This window comes from Numida meleagris, chromosome 7 (genome assembly GCF_002078875.1).
Source record: "Numida meleagris isolate 19003 breed g44 Domestic line chromosome 7, NumMel1.0, whole genome shotgun sequence".
NCBI lineage: Eukaryota > Metazoa > Chordata > Aves > Galliformes > Numididae > Numida > Numida meleagris.
In genome coordinates this window covers 15467241-15473240 of record NC_034415.1, presented here as the reverse complement: position 1 = coordinate 15473240, position 6000 = coordinate 15467241, and the positions used below count along the sequence as shown (strand labels likewise).

The 6000-nt window shown below is 37.2% G+C and overlaps 1 long non-coding RNA gene across 1 annotated transcript in view; it reads right to left on the bottom strand.

Annotated features, from left to right (window-relative positions):
- The window catches only part of LOC110402255, a 432654-nt gene that overhangs the window by 317802 nt on the left and 108852 nt on the right, over positions 1-6000 (bottom strand). The window lies entirely within an intron of this gene.

Below are 6000 nucleotides of genomic sequence, written 5' to 3'. Positions count from 1 at the left end.
AAAACAAAATAAAACAAAATAAAACAAAATAAAAGCTATAGCTCTTATTCTGCAGCTGAGATTACTGCTTCAGGAAGCCATGTCACTAGATAAGAAGGAATTTATGTAGGACTCTAACCTTCATCCTGAATTCCCTGATTTCTGTTACCCCAGGGAAAATAGGTATCAGCAGAGTCATGTGTCTGACTGATGTCAGGAGACAGTTTTTTCCTAACTTTGTTTTTTTAAGTAGTCAAATATCTTTGGAAAATGTTCCTAAAACTTTTTGAATTGTGTTCCATATCCCAAAGACATCACTGTAAACCCAATGTAGACAGCTAAATGTATTTTCTTTACACTCCTTTATTTTAAGAGAGAATTTACATTATAAGAATCTTTTACTATACAAATACTGTTTTCTCTCCCTCTGAGCATCTCAGAGAAAGGACGACTATTGTTTGGATGTTCTCCCAAAACATTTTTTTCTAGCTTTGCCACAGCTACAGGGCTTGAAAGAAGAATTAATTCAGAGAAATCCTTTGGCCTACATTTCATGTTTAGCCTTAGAACTTATGAAAATGGGTAAAAGCATGAAAATTTTACTTCTTAGAATTCTGCATCTCTTAGTGATGAGACCTCTTGAGGAGGTCTTGTTTTCAGATTGCTAGGTAGACATCAGGCAAAAGAGTATAAGCTCTTACTTCCTTATTGGCACCACACTTTGAGAGTAAAAGTGACTTACACTCTTAAATCCACTCTTTAAGCGCCAACGGAATTCCTAAAAATCACTATTCCGTTGCAATATATTAATAAAGTTTCTACTGGTAGCTAGGCTGGAAACTGCCTAAACCTGACCATGCAAAGCAACCTGGTGACTGACCCAAACATAGACCTTACAGCCCTCAAATATCAAACACCTATCCATCATCTTAGCAGAGTTCATCAGGTAGTTGTTTTGAAGAATTCACAACCCCAAACAGAATGCACCAGGCCGGAGGTTCCATGTTGTTGCTGATCAGTAAATCTGGCCACTGCTGCAATGTTCTAGAAAAACTTCCTGGTCTTATTTGGAGCAATGACTGAGTTTAGGTCCCTCCTAGGAAATATAACAACTTCAGAGGAAGTCTTTCTCAGTATTTCTCATTGAGGCTCTTCTACTTTGTTTAAACTACTTAAACTGTCTTTGCACAAAAAAAGAGGTAGGATGTCTATGGGCTGGCAGCCAGAATAACCCCTAAAAACTGAAACAATCCTTTTTTCACACAGGGTTTCTCCCACATCTCTCAAACCATTCCAACACAGAAGGCATTAACAGGGACCTCAAAGCACAACATCAAAGCAGGATCGCCAGCAGAAAAAAATTACCTCTCTTTAGCAAACACTTGAGATCACTGATAGAGTGAGGCCAGAACTTTACAACACACATGTGGTGTCACTGTCACAAAGGCAACAGAAAGGGAGCAAAAACAACAGCAAGACATATTCCACATAATAAGAGCAACTCTATCATCTACATTACTAGACTGGCCAACCCAACCAAAGGTAGTGACCCCCTAGAAGTATACTGAAGCTGAAGAAGGTCAGACAGAAAAGATAAGGAAAATTTTTACAAGTGAAATAGAAACGAGCCAGGGCTTACACTTTCCTCAAAAAATTTGTGACTTAGTCAATCAACTTAAAATATGCAAAAGTGAAGGGAAGGGTGTACAACAATGAGGGTAGTAAGAAAAAATTGTCTATTATTTCCCATCTTCTTTTCCAGAGAGCTTAAAAACAGTGCAAAAGACCAAACAATGCACTGAGACTATCAATTCTGGGACTGGGGGAGAATCTTAACCTATTATTCCTATAAACTTAATCTTATTCCTGTGATTGTCACCATTAAAATTGGAATTCTTTCCAAATCTTAATCTTTCAATGATTCTTTTAAAGAATGGCTTGGCCTTTGTCCTTTGCCCAGTCAGTTCTTGTAGGAATATAACTGTTGCCCATTAAGGGCAGTCAGCAAGAGCACTTTATTATAACTTGCTTATTTACAGGAGGCTCAGACAGATGAGTTTGCCAGCTTCCAAAGGAATCTTTAGTTTCTTGTACCAGAACCCTGTTGCTGCTGATAACACATGTCAGAAAGCCTATAAGTGTTTTATTCCAGCTGGAACATGCAAAACATCTGGGGAATGTTTCCAGCTTTGGCAATAGTTCCATACTGTTACATTAGCCTCCATCACCGTGGCCACTTTCATTAAGTTCTTTCTAGCCTGCAAGGAGAAGGAACCAAAGTGGAAGCGTCTGGTAGAACCTGTGCCACATGTAACCTTGCTGATTCTTTCTTTCCAGACTATGAGTCATTCACTCTTTGACCAAATCTTTAGACAGATGACCAAGCAAGACTAAAGCACCTGTACTTAAGATCTTTTAAAAGAAAATTTAGTTCAAACCCTATTGAGCTTGAATTCTACCATGCCAGAGTGAACCAGGTGGTCTGTGACAAGCAAAAATTTACTCATCCGTTGCTTTACCTTTCATTTCCCCTATTAATCACATTTGGATACTACTATAATAGAAAACAGACACACAGAAAGCAAGGAGAAGTATTAGCAGAAGTCCCCAATCCTCTTTCCTATGGGAAAGGGATAAAATAAACATCTATTACTGATACTGTTTGTATCTCTTGTTTGAACAGTAAAATTTTAAGATGAAAATCCCAGCAACTCCCATGAATCTCAGTAAGTCTAAACTGGGAGAAGTGGTTAATATAAGAGGGTTTGGGGTACTTATTAAAAACCCTAGGGCCCTTAACTGGATAGACTCAGGCCAAGATATGCAGACTAAAGGAGCTCTTCTGGCTTTTCTCTGATTAAGATAGTATCTAAGTAAATAAATATGCTTACGACCATAGGCATTAAGGGATGAATAACTGGTCTTATAGCCCTAGTAAAGGCTCCTAGGAATGTGCACTGGCCAAACACCATTACAGCAGACAGATTCAGTGCCCCTTTCCAAGACAGCCTGAAGGATTTCCTAGAGCTTGAATGAAAATGCTGAGGAAGTAGTTGTTTGTATTTCCTGTAGTTTTTGAAAAACAGTCATAAAAAGGTCTCTGATCTTTAAATGAAATGGACAGTATCCCAAACTCTCTCAGGGACCATAACTACAGAATCTCAGGAGAGTTTCTGTAGTGGGTGTATCCCTTCCAGTTCAAGGATTTTGTTCTCTACTACGGCCAGTTAATTCATTTACCTTAAATGCTGACTGGCACTCAAGATACACTCATTACACTAGATAGAAATAAATACATAAAATTTTAGCTCCCTTAATTTTACCAGACAGATGTAATAAATGCACATAACTAATGGGTATATAATGACTTCCCTAAACTCCTACTTGTAGATCATGCATTCTATTTCTCAGTACATCTTTTTCCCCATGAAAAATTAAATCGGAAAGTCAACAAGAAAGAAATCATACTGGGGACATTTCCACTCCATTCATTTACATTTCCGGTCTTTGCAGAATGTGGATAGTGTATTTTTACGGCATATTTGGTTGCTATTCAAAACACCTTTTTTTTTAATATTGAATAGCAAAATTATTAGATGAGTAGAATCCTGTATGCATAATAAGAGCACAATTTAAAGCTGTCCCTAGGCTAATTTATGAAGTACTAAATCAATTGGAAAAGTTTTCACTTTTTCTTAAAGAGACACAAGGTTGCTTTCTGCAGTTGGTTTCATCTGTTTTCATGGTCTGTGCATTGATCATAGCCTGGTACAGTTAGCCAAATGCATATGGGAGAAGAACTATCTGAGGGATAAAACTAATTATACATGTACTCTTTGTCTGTTTCTCTCCCTTTCTAAATAAATTTCCTGTTAACTAGTACACAACTCATTACTGAATAAGGTTCACTAGCACTGACCACTGCGTAGGAGAATGCAGTCAATGCACAGGAATTTTGAAAACAGATATTTGTGGTTGCACAAGGTCAAGGCAAAAAAATCTGTCTAACAAAATACGTGAAATATCTTTTTCATATCCCAGCAACGATGTGTAAGCACTTTCTGTTTCCAGTAAACACTGAAAAATGTGCATACTACATTTGGTGGAATTGCTAACAACAGTATGTGAAAATAATAGTGATAGTGATATTTCATACATACACATGGAACTTAAAGCACAGTAAGAAAGCTGCTAGGTGTCAGTTCCATTTATATCGATAGGAAATGGAACCACACAGATGGCGCATCTTCCCTAGATCATCCAGCAACAGACATAACACCAAAATGCAAGGCTCTTGCCTAGATCAGCAAAGTGCAGAACCATTTTGCCTGCTCTCATTTTGCTTCTGTATTAGTGCATTAGCCTTGGTATTTTTAATTTACTCACAGAAACATACTTCATCCACAGATGATTGCTACTAGTAGCCATTGCTGGGCTTCCTCATTCCAAGAGTTTCGTAGCTTATACATGACTTTCCAGATAGCCTTATGAAGAAATTTTGTCCTAGTTTCAAACACAGGAAGTTATACAGAGAAAACAATGTAGTAGCAGAACCTACCTGACTGCTTTAGCTTGACTCACATATACACTAATCTCAAAGAAGTAAAAAGCTCTTCTGGAGAAAGAAATAAATTTCATCTCTTTAGGGCCTATTCTGACACCATTGTCATTGTCTGAGAAATCAGGAGAATGCTTATTGCTCTGTTTTAGTTATTTTCATGTTTGATTTAAAATGTAATTTGTTACATTATTATGTACTCTCATCCTGGGATTTTTAATTAGACACATTTTGGAAAATCAAAGTTTAGGCACATTCTTTGTTAAATTGGTAACAACTAAATCCTAAACTGGTAAAATGGGCCTAATTTAATCCATCAGAATTGCACTATGGATTCATAGTTAGTCCTTGATTTTCAGATCATGTTTAATGCCTCTCCTTAGCTAAAGGGTATCTAAGGATTTGCGTATTTGTACTTTTGTCCTTCAAAAGGGCAAATTATAGTTCCTGATAATGTAACTGGCACGAGTACTGCATCCCCTCACATGACACAGTTTAAAGGGTATAATTAGCAAAACATAGTTCTTATTTGTCTGCCACCATCGGAAACTGAAAGGTAAAACAGTCTTCTTAAATTAGTGTTGACAATAACCAGAATATAACCTCCTATTTCCCGTCCATAGGTAGCCACCTTTCTAACACATAATTTTTCACACCTGTATCTATACAGAAAGATATAAAATCCAACTCTTTCAAATATGATTTGGACTTTTAACACACCGCAGTATTTTAGGTTCATGAAACAGAGATGGATAACATTACTCCACTACCATTTTTCTGTGAAAGAAAGCTCTAGTTATTTTTAGCTAGTTCACCTTCTCAGGCATGATGCTCTCCTCTTCACAGCCACATCATATCCATACCAAAAGCTGCTGAACCAGCTGAGCATAGTTTAGCACTCACTCAGAGCAACGCTTCGATTGCTCTGAAAAATCTCTTCTAAGATGCTTTGTCCTAAACTCTCCATAATCAGAACAGCCATGGAAAAGTATGTTATCTGCATGTGTATATTTAGTTTTTTAAGGTAGCTTTTGAAACCCTCACACAGCAGATTTGGATTGGGTGAACAGCTAGAGTCATTGGAAGACTTTACTGAAAAGTTACAAATGATTTCACCACAGAAGAAGTCAACTAGGACAGACAGAACTTATCATAGCATTTAATAACCTCAGACATTAAACCTGTCTATTTCACAGGCTAGAGTGTCAGTGTGCAGGGAGAAAAATGTTTCCTTAATTCTACAGACATGCATAGAGTTAATCAGACCAGCTGGAAATAATTGGGCTCTGGGAAGGTAAAAGAGAACTAACACACATGCATTACTTTAAAGCCCTCTTTGAGGTCATAAGCACTGCATCTGCCTCATGCTGGCCTTATTTACATGAATGAATTTCACCCCTAAATATGTCTCAAAGAATAATGCAGAAATTCTGTGCTCACAAGAAGTAAAAAAAAAAAAAAGG